The following is a 16888-nucleotide window of genomic DNA, read 5'->3' on the forward strand; positions in this document are numbered from 1 at the left end:
CAGACAATCAGTAAAACAGTTCACTGTACCTACCCAGGCATGTCCAAAGGACAGTTTGAGGTGTACTCTCTGGTCCAACTGGTGAATCTGGGCATTTTGAGGTAATGTTACAACTGCCTTATGTACACAGACAACCATCTCCTTCTACCACTAAACACTAATACATGTGAGAGATGCAATTATACAGCCAAATTGGAGGCTAAGCTCTCTCAACCCAATACTGAACCAGACAGTCAAGAGGAGAAGGGAACTACTTGCATCACACCACTAGTCTCACATAGACCTATGAAACCAGCACTGGCAAAAAGCACACATAAATACATGAAAACATACTCGGAGGCTCTAAATAAAAATCTGCAAAAGCAGCAGAGACCTCCAAAGCAGACACCCAAGCAACCTCCATCCCCCAATACAAACCATGAAACACATAGTTCACAAAACCAGTGTACCACACAATCACAGCCCTTAAGGAAAAATAACATACTCAACACACTAGTAATTGGTGACGCTATTGTCAGGCACACTGACGTCCCACTCACTAGGCTGAATGAGGAGAAGGTTACTGTTAGCTGCCTGTCGGGTGCCAGGATCCGCCACATAATATAAGCACTCAGGTCACTTCAGAACAAGTACAAATATGACTCTGTCATTGTCCATGTTAGTGTGAATGACCTGAGCTGTACCTCCCTGGACTACATGAAAAGAGACATGCATGGAAGAGCTCTCTGATCATGTAACCCAGGCCGGTATGACCCTGACCTTGAGTAGCATCCTCCCCTCACCAAGAATGATACCATGGTATAAAGAAAAAAATTATCAATTTCAACAATTGGCAATGCTTCTGGTGTCATTCAAAGGGGATCCAGTGTCTGTCAATCTGGGATGACATGCTCGACAAGCCACGCTGCTTCTCTAGAGATGGCTTGCACCTGTCACCCTTAGGCTTTTGAATACTGGCCAAGGCTCCTGCCACCCACATAGTGCCTTTTTTAGGCAAGGCTCAAAAGACAAACCCACTGCCATAAATAGCACAAGTAACAAAAAACTGAGGGTAATGCTGCTCAGTGCCAGAAGTCTAAACCTCAAAATGCACACACTCAAGGCACTCCTCAGTATGGAGAAAATCGATATATGTGCAGTAACAGAAACCTGGTTTAAGGCTCCAGAGAGCACCCCAGCACTACCAGGCTACAACTCATACCATAAATTTTGGCCACAAAACCCAGACCGAAATACAAAAGGCAGGGGCGTATCCATATTCATCAAGGATACCCACACCTCCAGGTTAGTGGCACAGCATGATGCTTCAGAGATCATCTACGTGCAACTAACAATGGGCAAAACTGCAATTCAAATTGTAGCTCACTACAGATCACCCACCATATCCCAGGACCCCCATTCCGCATTTCTGGAAACACTGGGAAACATAAAGGTCCTACTGAACACCCTGATATTGGGTGATTTCAATTAACCAAACATTAACTAGGAGAACTACTCAAGTACTAACTCCCTTGCCCAACATTTCCTAGAATTTATAAACTCAAATGCCCTGGATCAAATGGTCAACACCCCCACCAGAGGTGACAACATATTGGACCTGGTCATCACCAACATGGGCGACCGGTGTTCCACACTGGAGGTCAACCCCACGCTGGTTAGATCCGACCATAAACTAATCACTTTTGATATCCACATTCCGCCCCCACCCCCAGTCAAAGAAACCAGAGTGAAAAACTTTTCAAAAGCAAACTTCACGTTACTTAAGACCGAAGTCGAAAGTTTCAAAGCCCCCATGCTAAAGGATAACGCTGCCCAAGCTGCAAAATCCTTTACTAATGCACTCTACGGGCACCTACAAGAATGCATGGATTGTGCTATCCCAAGCAAAACCAAGACTCACTCCTCCAAGAAAAGGAAACCAGTCTGGTGGACTCCTGCCATAAACAAGTTATACAATAGAAGGAGGAAACTAGTACAGAAAAGAAAAATACCAAGAAGGTAAGACATCCCTGATCAGCATCAGCAAAAAACTACGATCCCTCATAAAATCATCCAAATCTAGCATAGAAAGAAAAATTGCCAAGGACTCCAAAGATAACCATAAGGCATTCTTTAGCTATGTCAAAAATCTAAGTGGCAATTTTCAGATCTGCTCAGAGTTAGTGCAGAATGGCACAAAATACACTGAACCGACCGATAATGCCAACATCCTGGCAGACAGGTTCAGTGCAAACTTCACCCCCCCCCCTTACCCCCAAAAGGGCCCACAACCATACCAGAAGAATGTAGTGCCCCTGAAATCACAGACACTCAGGTTAAAACAGCCCTTTCCAAAGCCAAAAACACAACATCAATGGGACCGGACGGTGTCCCAGGCTGTGTCCTACATGAGCTCAAAGATGAACTAACTGCTCACCTAAACACACTGTTCAAACTCAGCTCTCTCCACAGTCTATGTGCCCATAGAGTGGTGCACAGCAACAGTTATTCTGGTTCACAAAAGTGGAGCCACAACAGACCGCAGGAACTATCACCCTATAAATCTGACTAGCTTTGTCTGCAAGGCTATGGAGCGCATCATCATGAATCTCATTAACAGAGACATTGGGAACCTCCAAACACTGGGCCCTACTCAGTTTGGCTTTGTTAAGGGCAGATCATGCCTCCTAAACCTGGTGGACATCTTTGAGACAGTTACCAAGGCTATAGCTGAGAGAAAGGTGGTCCACACAGCCTACCTAGACCTCACAAAGGCCTTCAACACCATTCCCCATTCTGGTATTATAGACAAGCTCATCAGCTTGAACATAAACCCTTATGTCATGAGATGTGTTGCCAACTGGCTCACGGACAGAACCCACATGGTAAGAGTTGTGGGAGCTAGGTCTGACTCTAAACCAGTTACAAGTGGCATTCCCCAGGGCTCAGTCCTAGGACCCCTTCTGTTTGGCATATACTTCTCAGAGGTACAGGCAAGTACAGGAGGTCTATGGCTGACCAAGTTTGCAGACGAATGCAAACTAGAGGCTATAATTGACTCTCCGGCTGACACAGACATCCTCCAAAAGGATCTCACTGAGACAGATACCTGGTGTCAAAACCATGGCTTCAAGCTAAATGACAAAAAGTGCATAGTCATCCCCTTTGGATAAAACAAAGTACCCACAAACTACCACATAGGTGGTAGCCCTATAAATATGAAAGACGTAATAAGTGATCTGGGGACCCAAGTAGATAGTAACCTCTCCTTTGATAATCACATTACCAAAGTGGTTAGAAAATCCTTCTATGTGGCCCACCTAATCACAAAAGGGTTTGCATCCAGATCAAAAGAGGTCATTGTGCCCCTCTACACATCACTCATCAGACACATCATAGATTACAACTCCCCATTTGGGATGTACCAAGACACCTGCAACAGCTGGAAAGACCACAGAAATACCTCACCAAGAGGATCACTGGCCTCAAACAGATTCCCTATGCAGCTCGACTGAAGAAACTCCAGCTGTACTTGGCTGCATACTGCCTACTCAGAGGAGATCTATGCCTGACATACAAGGCTATGTCCAACCCAGAATTGATGGACATGCTCCACCTAAAGAAAACCATATCCCGTCGAGCCACACGCTCTTGGGAATTAAAACCTCACCACAACAATAAATAGGACATTCTGGAGGGATAGATTCCTGTCCAAGAGACTTCCCATGCTCTGGAACAAGATTCCAATCAACATTAGGCAGAGCTCCTCGCTAACACTCTTCAAGAGAAACCTCGACGAGTGGATGGGAAATAGAACGTTTACCCCAGGGATCACTACAATGGCTCTGCTGGACAGAGGCACAGGGAACTAATCTAAGGGGGTGCCAAAAGCCAACACATTTACGGCTATTCTTATAAATGCCTTTGGGCAGATAGCCTAGTACCTACCTATGAACATATATATATATATATATATATATATATATATATATATATATATATATATATATATATATATACCTATGAACCTATATATATATATATAATTTTGTCAGGTTATCACTAGTTACATAAGAATAGCTCCTAAATGTTTCAGGGTTGGCTGTGGTCTGGGATTTTGCTTTTGTTTCAAAGAAAACAGCTTTATGGTCTGAGTTCACCAAAAAGGACAGGGTGTGCAGCATTCTCACATGTTAGTGAAGAGCAAAATCCAATATGTTCTCATCCCTAATGGGAATATGAACAATCTTGTCCAGATGTTTGTGATGACAAATTCCAGGAATTTCTGAGCCTGTACATTTGGGATCATATATGATTCCTAGTTTATACAGGGGTAGTTAAAGTCACCCATGAATATGGTATTAGATTCAATGTTGTGTGAGTCCAGAAAGTTTAAGTATGTGTTATGGGTCTCCTGAGTCATAGAAGGGGGCCTGTAGCTTGCAAGGATATGGTACAGGACATTGCCTAAGGTGATTTAGAGGTCGAGAAGCTCAAGTGCTTCATCCTGTTTGACCAGCCTTGAGGCATGTTTGTTTTTTATGTATATCAAGACACCTCCACCCTTAGTCCCTGTTTGTGTAGTAGCTGGTCTAAATGTACACAAGGCATTCTAGCCCTGCACTGCTGAGGTGGTCTCTGTAGCTTTAAACCATGTCTTGGTCACTGCACAAATGTCTGCATTCTCTAAGGTCTGGAGTGCTTTATGGGGTGGAGGTTATTGTTTAGGCTTCTGACTTTGATCAATAGCACTTTTAGGTTTTCTAGGGTTGGTTTTCCTATGGAAGAAGTTTTGTCCATTTGGCATTGCCTTAAAAAGTCACAATGGGAGGAAAATGTTTTAGCCAATATTTGAAAGCCTAAAAAGGACAAGTGTAGACCATCCCTGGCAAAGCGTTATGGTCTGATGACTATATCTTCCCAACCTGACAAATATTATACCACCTTGGAGTGACACCAAAAACTAAGCCTTTATTAAAGTATTCTGGAGAAAGTGATTTATTCTGCTTATTCCTGAGGATCACAGAGTTTGTCATTAGTTATTAATGGTTGAGGTGTAGCAAACCCCACCCATGCATATTTTGGGTACATAGACCCCTTAATGAGAGTAGTACATAACTCTAATAATGGGTGTCTGGTTTAAGTCGTATCGTGAGTAGCATATATGCATGAGTTGTCGGCTGAATGCAGTGGTGGCTGGTGACTAAACTGCATGCAGCAACTGAATGGGTGGGGTTACCAGGATTGGGGTGAAGTCACATAATAGCAGAACAATGACTGATGACCATTCAACTGTGATGAAATAACAGCTGGGGTCAGTCACTCTTATCCACAGACTGACTCAGTACCCACTCAATATAGCCACTAAACAGTTTAAATGGTGGAGTTTGATCAAATAAAAATAATAATCACAGCAAATTCTTTCAGCTTGTTTTACTAAAACAACATTAGCCCTACCAAGCCAGATAAATGACTGCATAACTGTGATGAAATGGCAGCATGGTTCATTCAGTTTCATCCACAGACTGTCACCTTGCCCACTAATTGCAACTACTTTATTGACTATGTACACTCAGGTATCTGATTCTGATCAAATTAATCAATAAATATGTAAATAACAACTAAAATGTTTTGACTTGCTATTGCCAGATACATGTAGTGCAGATCACTATAAACCCCCACAGACATGCACACAGATGTGCAACCAATTGGAGACATGTTAAAGATTATATTTCAGATGACTGATTGTAATAAAATAAATACATGAATAATTACTTGACTAATAGCCACAATAATATATTTCAGCTTGTTGCTGTCTGGTGCACACACACACACACACACACACACACACACACACACACACACACACACACACACACACACACACACAGCAGTCCAATGCAGTTTCCTCATACACATATTACAGATGCTTTATATAAACCTCAGATGTCTGATTGTGATTAAAAGAATGGATGAATACATAAGCAATAACCACAGTAACATATTTTAGCTCATTGCTGTCAAATGGATACAGTATGCTAAATATTTTAACTCACATTACTCTAAACTATTAAAAAAGAAAAAAAAAACAAAACACTACCATCCTACAGACTAAAGGCTGCTGACAATAGCATCCAGATGAAGAAGATTATTCATACACACAATACAATATAATATCATTTGGTTTAAATAAAAGTATTTAAGACAAAACATACCTTGCTCCATCTTGCTTAGTATACATACAGCTTTGTTCAATTTAAATCTTAAGCTGCTTCAGTCATAAGACACCTAACTGGCCCTTATTGCAGCACCCTTTCTGCCCTTAGAAATAAGAAGTTCTATAATAAGGCATAATTGCCTAATTTCAGTTGAGGCAGACATTTAAATCTGGGGCTGTTTTGAAAATGTTTAGTAAACTGACATTTTTAAAGGGAAACTGGAACTTTGTGTGAAGTTCCAGGTCCCAAAACGGGAAATTAAATTAATTTTAAATAAAAATTAACAAACTAAAAATAAATATTTACATTTATAGCACTTTAAGTAGCACTTTTATTTGAAAGCACTACAGTTCAACACTCTAATACCATAGGTTCATAGGTTTAAAGGTAAGTACTAGGTTAGCTGCTCTTGCAGACCATTTTAAGCCTACCCATTTTCCCTCTTTGTGCTTGAAATAACCTAACCCATTTGGTTATAGATTGGTCTTTCCCATCCCATGGTCGATAATTATATATTACCCCTAATGAGAATAACTGGGATTATGCCATAGATAATTTGAAGAGACCCACATATGAGATAAAGCATTTAGGAGCTGCATCTGTTCATTAGTAGTACAGGGGGCAGGCCTGGGGTAAATTATCTGTTTCCCATCCATAAATCTAAGTTGTGCTTGAAATGGACAGGGATGAACTTTATGTGGCTGGGGAACCTGTTCCACAGCAGCGGTATACTCTGCTAAATATGCCTGTCCCTCCAAACCGTTCTATTGATTTTACAGAAGAAGTTTAGATACATAGACTAAGTATTTCTCATGCCATTTGACTTGCTGATGTACACTAAATCCATCAGTAATGGGTCAGAAGATGTCTTGTATGCCAGACACAGGTCACCTCTTAGCAGTCTGTAGGATATCAAGTATAATTTCAAGGCAATGAGTCAGACCATGTAGGACATGTTGTTTAGGCCTTGTATCATTTTAGTAAGGTAGCTGTGGGCATTCCAGTTGTTGCATGTGTCTGGACAAACACGTGCCAAAGGGGGCAATATATTCAATGACTGGCCTACTGAGGGCTGAGTAAAGAGGACAATGACATTCCTAGGTCTAGACACAATCCCTTTTTTATAAGTGAGTAATATGGAAGGACTTTCTTACAACAATAGACACATGTTGGTCAAAAGTTAGGTCACTGTCAACATTAGTTTGCAAATCCCAAACAACTGGGTCAACTCTTAGGGAAATATTATCAGTGTAGTAGTTCTCTGGAGTAGATAACTTCCCAAAGGATACAATAATGCATTTTTTGGCATTTAGTTTCAGACCGCGATTTTGACTCCAGTTATTTATTTGAGGCAAAACTTACTGCAGGATGGCTAAGTCATTTGAGGATTCAATGACTGCTGCTATCTACAAACTTAGTCAGCCAGAGACCTTAGTATTGGCTTTTAATTCAGAGAACTAGATGGCAAACAGGAGAGGTCCCAACAGAGAACCCTGGGGAACTCTACTGCTGACTGGCTTTTTTGTGGAGGTAACTTTCCTTGCTTTGATTGTCTGCAACCTATCTGTGAGCCAGTTGGCAATCCAGCAAGTGAAAAGGGGGTTTATTCTCAGTTTATTTAGATTTTCTACTATGCATGAGTGAGGAATTGTGTCAGAAGCTTTGGCCAGTTTGAGGTATGCGGTGTGTACTATTTTGCTTTCATCCATTACCTTGGTGACCTCTTCAGAAAAATCCACCAGATTGAGTATGACGTGCCCTTGATGAATCCAAATTGAGATGGGTTCAGTGTTTGGAGGTTCCTTATGTCCTGAGTGATTAATTCCATGATAAGTCTTTCCATGGCTTTGCATATGAGGCTGGTCTGACTTATGGGTCTGTAGAAGGTTCTCCTTTATTGAAGGGAATGACTATAGGTGATGTCCATCCACTTGGTAAAAAAACCTGTATGGAGGCTGAGATTGAACAGTATTAGGGGTGTAGCTAAATCATGCTTCATGCTATTTACAATAAATCCAGAGATATTGTCAGAACCCATTGATGCAGTATTTTTAGCTTTTGATAGCACTTTTAGGACTACACCTTGGGTGATAGCCGGAAGTGAGCCTGTTTCATGTATATCTTGAAGGACAGACATGGGGGGAGGGGTAAAGTTAATGCTTAAGTTATCAGCCTCAGTGGAAATAACATCATTTACAAACAACTCAGTACATTGCTGTGTTGTGGTTTTGAGATTACAAACAAAACTGAAAAATGCCTTGTGATTGTTTTTGGCTTGGATAGCTATTTTAGACTCAAACTTGGCTTTGGTGGATTTTATTAAGCTCCTGATTCATTTGTTTATTTTAGTGAAAAGGACTCTAACATTCTGGGAATCACTCTTCTTACTTTTGGTCAAAATTATTTTCCATTTATTACAAAGCTTGCTGATATTATGGTTCCACCATGTTGTTTCTTTCTGGAGTTTGCCCTGTACACTTGTTTATATGGGATACAGTTGCATCTTTGCAGCACATTACATGTTCGTATAGTATAGTGGTGTACATTTCTATGTATTCAGTGAGATTCACTGGGTTTTCTGGGGATCTCAAGCTTGCCAATGTATCACTTAGGAGTAGGTAGTTTATCTTGGATTAAGTGATCTCTGGTTTCAGTATTATTTTGAAGGAGACTGCTTTAGATGCTATAAGTGATGAAGATATGCAAGGGTTGGACAAGATGCTCCCATATTAGTAAGGAAAAGATTCAAGATGTTATTCCATGAGAGGCCCATGGCTGAGTATATTCATATTATTTGTATTTCATTATATTTAGTGCAAACCATGCTGCATTCTTTTTGGTGAGGTGGTATTTTTAGTTACTTAGTAGCCAAAAAGAGTCGGGTATCTTTCATGCATTGAAGGCCTGGAATGTTGCTGCAGCTGGAATTCAGGACCATACTTTTTAGCTGAAATGAACAGATATCATACAAAAAATGCTGGACGCTGCGTTCAAAATGAAATAGATAGCAGGCTTTTGCTTCAAAGGTATCTATATTTACTACTGTGAAATAAGTGGGGAAATACAAATGTTATGGGAATAAGCAATGGAAGAGAGAGATAAGTGCAGTAGTGCTTTGTGTGGTGGTATATACAGCAAGAAAATCCCACAAAATAATGCATATAGTCATTAACTATTGTATACAACATGGTGTTTCTTGATTCAAAAGGACAACTATTTTCTATAGTATTTCAATTGTTAATTAAAGGTAAGAAAAGTTTCAAAAGGGCTAGTAAAAACCAACGCACAATTATCTAAATGGCATTGCTATGCAAGCAGGTTTATTATAAGTTTATACTCCACTGGAGAAGACTCACCCTAAACACACAGAAACATTTCAGAAGCTATATATAATCACATACAAAGTTGGATTATTTATTTTATTCCTAGTAAATGACAATTAGAAAAGCTAAATAATTGCATTTTTTCAGTTACATAATACTGCAAAATGAAAGTAGTTTTGGAAATAGACTGTGCTGCAAGATAAGCAGTAACTGGAGGTTGTTTGCAATTACATTAGAACAAAGTGAAATGCTAACTTGATTCCAAAATTTTCTAAGACAATTTAGAGATGAAAGGTATAGTAGGTAACACAGCCAAGTAATAACAGTTTAAAAGAATACATAAAATACAAAAAGGTATGTAATGAAATAAAGGGCTACATGAGGAAGGGAGAAAGGAAATAAGATATCCAGTATTATAGCCTTCTGAGACAGGTAACACACGATTAGGTAAAAACAAACTGGTAACCAGAAACGATAAGAGCAGGAAGCAGGTGAAACACTTTTATTTGACGAATAAAAGTGTTTCACCTGCTTCCTGCTCTTATCGTTTCTGGTTACCAGTTTGTTTTTAAATAGTTTATTGGATTTGAACACACGATTAGGTAATAGAAGATCTCAAGAGTATCAGACATGATGCCAGCTAATAATAAAGTGTCTTAGAAAATAAGGTTCTTTAAGACAAATTAAGCTGGGGATGTGTGTACCTTTAAGTACTTGGACTGTCACAATCAAAACAGTTATTTTAAGGTCATGGTGGAAATGACCAGAAAATATGCTTTAGAATGGCAAGGGATGTTAGGGATCGTGAAACTGCAACAACACAAGAACAAAGTGGTTGAAAGATGAGAGAAAAACTGAGTCAAATACCACAAATGTAAAAGAGGAATCTGTACAAAAATGCAAATAGAAGACTTGCTGGTGTTGTTAAATAGTCACAGCAGGTAGATCATAAATCATAAGTTATCACTACAATGAATCTACTTGATGAGCACTTAATGGTAAAACCTGACAGCTGCACAGATAATCAGTGTAATGCAGGAGTCAAAATGTAATGTTATAGACAATATATACCAACTGAAAAACTGTGGCTAAAAAGACTAAATGCCCATAACTTCAGAAATGTTTGCCTCTCATAGAGAGAGATTTTCATAAGAAGAGTGGAGACTCTTGGAGAACCTTGACCAGATGGAGCAGAGGAATACCAGGAACCTATGGTGTATCTACTCCAGGAATGTCATTAGTCTATATGTGGATAGTCAAGGAGTCAAGCAGTAATAGGAACCTACCTTTCAATCTACTTCAGAAATGCTGGGAATCTATCTGTGGATAATCTAGGAGTAATAGGAACAGGCTTTACTGGAAAAGCTCACCCAATCTCTGCCACAACTTGCTGTGAGGAAAAGGTTAGTTTGTTTTTGCTTTCTTGCCTTCTTCTATTTTGTATATTGTGATTTATTTTCTTTACACTGTGTTTAACTTGTATTCTAGTTTTAATTGCATAATTGAATTGGGAAAGAGACCACAGCTATGTCTCTTGTGAGTCACACAGAAATTAAGTTTTTCCACACCTTCCCATCCTGGTGCTTTTGTGTTTTAAAACTCAACTGTCTTTTTAGTTGCATGCCCCTTGTGTTGATTTGACCATTGTGGATAAGCACAAAATTACCATTTTGTAAAATCGCTCCCCTTCAACCATTTAAATTTATTTGCCATTCCACTGTATTCCATTGAATCAGAATACAAAGTGCTACCCCCTTCCAATCTGTCTTGCTCTTTTAAAATTAGTAGCTCTCCGCTTAGATAGCTAAAGCTTAAGTTACCCCCTCTTTCATATCTAACGGCTTAATGCACACTGCAGCTGTTAGTATATTATTCCATTTTTACATCTTACCTTTAAAATCTGCAACATTTACTCCAAGACCATCAATTATTGGAGAGCCTACATTCAGCCTCTCAGAAGTCATCTTAGGATTAGTGCTTCTGTTTTGCTCCTGGCGAGAGAAGGAGCATAGGAACATTATTTCCTGGGGAGTGCTGATCACCGGAAAACCTAATAACTACTTCATAGGTGCCAGCTTGGAATTTGTGCTTAGATTTTGCTCCTGGTGAGAGAAGGAGAAGGGTGCATTGATTCCTGACTGTTTCTGATTGGCAGTGAGTGTCTTTGTTTGACCTTCCTGATTAGTCTGGTTGCTCTTCAAGGCATCTACCAGGAAAAGGCAACAACAAGTCTACAGACCTTTGCATCATCTGGGACAAGACTGTGGATCACCAAGCAGCCTGTGGCCTGTTTCTTATCTTGGGACTGATACTACTGTTTTACTTCTGGTGAGAAATGAACATTGTATCCCAGCAGCATAAAGCTGTGGTGAGACCAGCACTAGTAGTAGCCAGGCAGTAGCCATTCAAGTGACAACCCTCTTTTCCTCATTCTTGACAAGCTAATTCCTTCTTTCTTTTCAGTAAGTACTGCTTGATTTTCTGCAGTTTAACCTAACTTCAGAATGTCTGCCTAAATACTTCATCCATACATTATAAGGGTTTACTTATTAGTTTTCCCTTCAAGTGTTTGGCAGTGCCCTGTGTAGACACATACACCATGAATTGAAAAATTTCCTGTAAAAGTACCATTGAAATTTCACCAATACCTAGTTGTACACAGGACAACTAGTTTGCAGTGACAAACTGCTCCCAGAGTTGCAAACCGAATACTTCTGACATTGCCTTATATTCTCACTCCAACTGTCTAATCAATAAAAAAGGGGCTGTTGCCATGGATAAGAAGTTTCCCACTATCTCCGTTACCTTGGTGGATATAGGCATTCTGAGGCAATGTAGAAATTGCTTCATGCTTACTGACAAACAGTTAATTCTCAAACAAATTGATATGGTATGTGAGAAATATACTTACACAATGTCACTGGAGGCAAAGTTCTCACGAAAGCACTCCTAATGTCAATTAGGTTGTCAGTAGTACACACGCTGCACCCATCACACACAATTCAAAGCAGACACAGAAACCCACATATGCTGAGGCACTAAAATGTAACCATACTAAACCCCAAAGACCTCCTAGGTGAAGTGCACATAACAAATACCCTCATTATCCCTGAATGCACTCTTTCAGAATAACACCCCCATCAACACATGCAGCCACATTTCATGGAGCCTCTATTTCTAAGCCCATATGGCAAGCCACCACACAATCCACCATTCTGGTCATTGGAGACTCCATTGTGAGAGACACGGATGTCCCTCTCACCAGGTTGAGTGAGTAGAAAGTTTCAGTCAGTTGCTTATCAGGGGCCAGGATCTGCCACATTATGCATGCACTCAAGTCAATGGACCACAAGTACCAGTATGACTCAGTCATAGTGCATGTGGGTGTAAATTACCCCGAGGCATACCTCCCTAGACTATATTAAGAGAGACATCATTGTGCTCTCAGAATATGTGTCCCAGGCTGGTATGAGCCTAACATTGAATAGCATTTTGCCCTGTCCAAGGATGATGCCACAATATGAACAAAATATGGTATAACAGAAAGCAACAGCAGCAAACCAAAGACCAACGAGAACAAATTCAGCATGTAACCAATTGTTAGGAATTTCAAATCACGTCCAACGAACAAAATCCAAATAATGTTTAAAAGTTTTATTAGAGCAGGTTAGCGCTTTCACCAATAATGGCTTCTTCAGACCTATACACTCAAAACTAAGCATCAATACTTATATAGCGCTATTGGCGGGAATTCATAAAATCTTAAAGAGATATCACATCTACATAAATGTCAGATTTTAAAAAAACTCATGCAAAAAACACAGATATCAATAGTACATATAAACAACATTTAAAAACTCATATATCATTAAAAAACTAATAAATTGACTGTATGTATATATATACAATATCTTAAATGCCTTCACCTACATAGCGCTAACCTGCTCTAATAAAACTTTTAAACATTATTTGGATTTTGTTCGTTGGACGTGATTTGAAATTCCTAACAATTGGTTACATGCTGAATTTGTTCTCGTTGGTCTTTGGTTTGCTGCTGTTGCTTTCTGTTATACTATTGTGTGGGTTGCTTTACTGCAGAGCAGCATTTGCCTCGTCGGAGCACTTATTGGACTGTTTTTACTATGAACAAAATATGACTGACTTCAATAATTGGCTCAGTTTCTGATGTCGTTCTAATGGTGTGCAATATTTGTCAGCATGGAAGGAGATGTTTGCCAGGGATAGTCTCCACCTCTTCCCTCTAGGCTTTTGAATATTAGCTAAAAATTGTCCTCCCCCATAGTGTTTTTTAGATAATGCCAAACTGAAGTATTTCTGATATAGCAAATCAAAACCAAGAAACTCTAAAGGTGTTACTGCTCAATGCTAGGCACCTCAATAAAAATGTCACTCCCTAGAAACTCTCTTTGCCCTAGAAAATGCTGATGTCTGTGCAGTCACTGAGACATGGTTTAAAGCCATGAAGAGCACACCGTCAGTGCAAAGTTATAATGCCTTCCACACATTTAGACCAGTTATTACACAGATGGAGACTAAAGGTGGAGGTGTCTCAGTTTACATCAAAAATAAATATACCTCAAGGCTGGTCAAACAGGACAATGCATTTGAGCTTCTCCACATTCAAATCACCAGGGTCCAAACCCAGTACCACTTACTTGCAAGCTATAGGTCTCCCTCTATGACCCAGGAAACCCAAACCATGTATTTAAACTTACCGGAAACACTCACTGACCTAATACCATATTCATGGGCGACTTTAATTACCCCACTATTAACTGGGAATCATATACAACACCAAACATACAGGCACAGAGATTTTGTAAACACAAACTCTCAGGACCAGGTTGTCACTACACCAACCAGGGATGCAACCATACTGGATCTTTTCCTCACTAATATGGGAGAGTGCTCACACCCTCTAGTATAATCTCTTCTTTGGTAAGGTCAGACCACAAAATGGTCTCATTTGAAGTAAAAGTAAAACCTGGAACCCCAGATAACCCTGGAATATTCAGGAACTACTCTAAAGCTAGCTTCCTACAATCAAGTGATAACCTGACAATATTTTAAGCCCCCATAAACCCTGAGAACACTGTTGTTCACAGAAACCCTATATAAGAATGTTAATAGCAGCATAGAGGCAGCTATGCCCACCAAGAAAAAGTACAGAACAAACTCAAACAAACTAGCCACCCTGGTAGAATCACAACATCAATAGGCTGTATAACAGAAGGAAGAAAATCAAGGCAAAAATTAGGAGGTGCAGCACCCATCAGGATCAAATCGCACTCCAACTAAACAAACAACTCAGAGGACAAATAAAGTCTATTAAAGCCAAATTTGAGGTAAATTTGGCCTCCCAGGCCAAAGACAACCATAAGGCATTCTTTAGCTATCTCCACAACCTCAAAGGCAATACACAATTGTATGCAGAACTCATTATTAATGGAGTCTGCTAAGCTAAGCCATAAGATACAGTAAAGCTACTGGCTGACAAATATAGCTTCAACTTTATCCCTGTCTTCCCCCCTCAGCCTTCTCTCAGGAAATACCATCAAATATAACTCTGTGAAGCAGAGTTCCTCCCTAACCAAATTCAAATGTAATTTGGACAATTACATGAGGAACAGGAAATTCTTCCCTGGTTTGACATCTGTGTCTCTAATGGACACAGGCAGCTTGTAAATGGTTCTTCTCCCAGGTCCCTGCTTGTAAACGTTTTATATCCCAAGCCTCTGCTTACACTTATCAAGGGTACCAGAACTTGTCAGAGATTTGGGATGCATGGCTAGGCTTAAAAAGGACCTTATGGCCATTAGCTTAGAAAACATCTAAGAACCTATGCACATGTGGATCTAATCCAGGAATGTCAAGAGTCTATCTCTGGATAGTCAAGGAATAATAAGAACTTACATGTGGATCTAACCCAGGAATGTCAGGAGTCTAACTGTACATAGTCAAGAAGTAATAGGAACCTACATGTGGATGTAGTCCAGGAATGTCAGGACTCTATCTGTGGACAGTCAAGGAATATCATGGATCTGTGTGTAGTGGATGTTTTTAAGAGTTAATAGACACTAGCAGATATACTAAGAGTTAATAGATGCTATCAAATGTATTAAGAGCTAAAATGAAGTACTAAGGATATAGACTGAGCTGTCTTTTAGAAACTCGTGTATTTTTTGACAGACTTTAATTTGAACTGTAATCAAAAATTGTCTTGAACAACTGCACTGATTTTGTTTAAGACCACTGTGTGTGTGTGTGTGTGTGTGTGTGTGGGTACATATATATATATATATATATATATATATATATATATATATATATAGAGGCAATATGTATGTAAATACATATATATATATATATATATATATATATATATATATATATATATATATATATCTTGGCTGGAGTGCGGGGAGTGCCTTCTGTGTGGAGTCTGCATGTCCTCCCCTTGGTTGGGGGGCATTCGAAAGACATGCGTAAATGGGCGTGCCTTCATTGAAAGTTGAATGTCGAGCTGGCACCTCGGTGTTAGTCAAAATCTACTGCCAATCATTAGCGGACTGGAGTTCCGCTGTGGCGACCCCTAACCGGGAAAAACTGAAAGACAACAACGTATAATTCATGATTACGCTCAAGCCTCTAATGATTATTGTCAGGGGAAAGGCATACTTTTTTTTATTTATCTTTTGTTGACTAGGTTAGTAGTCTCTTTTCAGGGGAGACCCGAGATGGTGTTTGTATTACTAGGAACTTCACATTTTGATAGGTGCTGTGGGATCTTTTACATCAAATTAAGCCACCACCAACTCAAGCAGATGAGGCCTGGGTTTAACATCTCATCCAAAGGAGAGCACACTCAGGAGTGCAGCACCCCCCCCCTTATGCTGCACTGCAGAGTCAACAATCAATCTACCTGATATGAGAATAGAACCCCAGCCTTCTGCACCAAAAGCAAGTGTTCTACCTGTTGATTGAATTATGAACTGACTGCATCTTTTTATTAGGTCGAAAGTGAATATGCTTTTATTAAATGAATACTTGCACGAAGATTGCTGCTTGCTCAACTATTAAGTGCTACCTCTTTTCATTGTAAAAGTTGCTCTTTTGTCGTTGTAAATATTGTTTAAAATAGTATTCAATCATATAATTTCCTTTGCTCAAACCTTCTTGTGATTGTTGAAATAAGTATACACGTTCCTATATCAATAACTGATGTAGTACGCAGATGATACTATAACTTATGTGCAATGAGCCTGAGTTGTGGATGAAAAGTGTCTGTTGGCAACTTACCCGGTTACCAAAATGTAATAAATAAATAAATAAATAAATAAATAAATA

This window comes from Protopterus annectens, chromosome 8.part0 (genome assembly GCF_019279795.1).
Source record: "Protopterus annectens isolate FY-2018-M chromosome 8.part0, PAN1.0, whole genome shotgun sequence".
Classification (NCBI taxonomy): Eukaryota; Metazoa; Chordata; order Ceratodontiformes; family Protopteridae; genus Protopterus; species Protopterus annectens.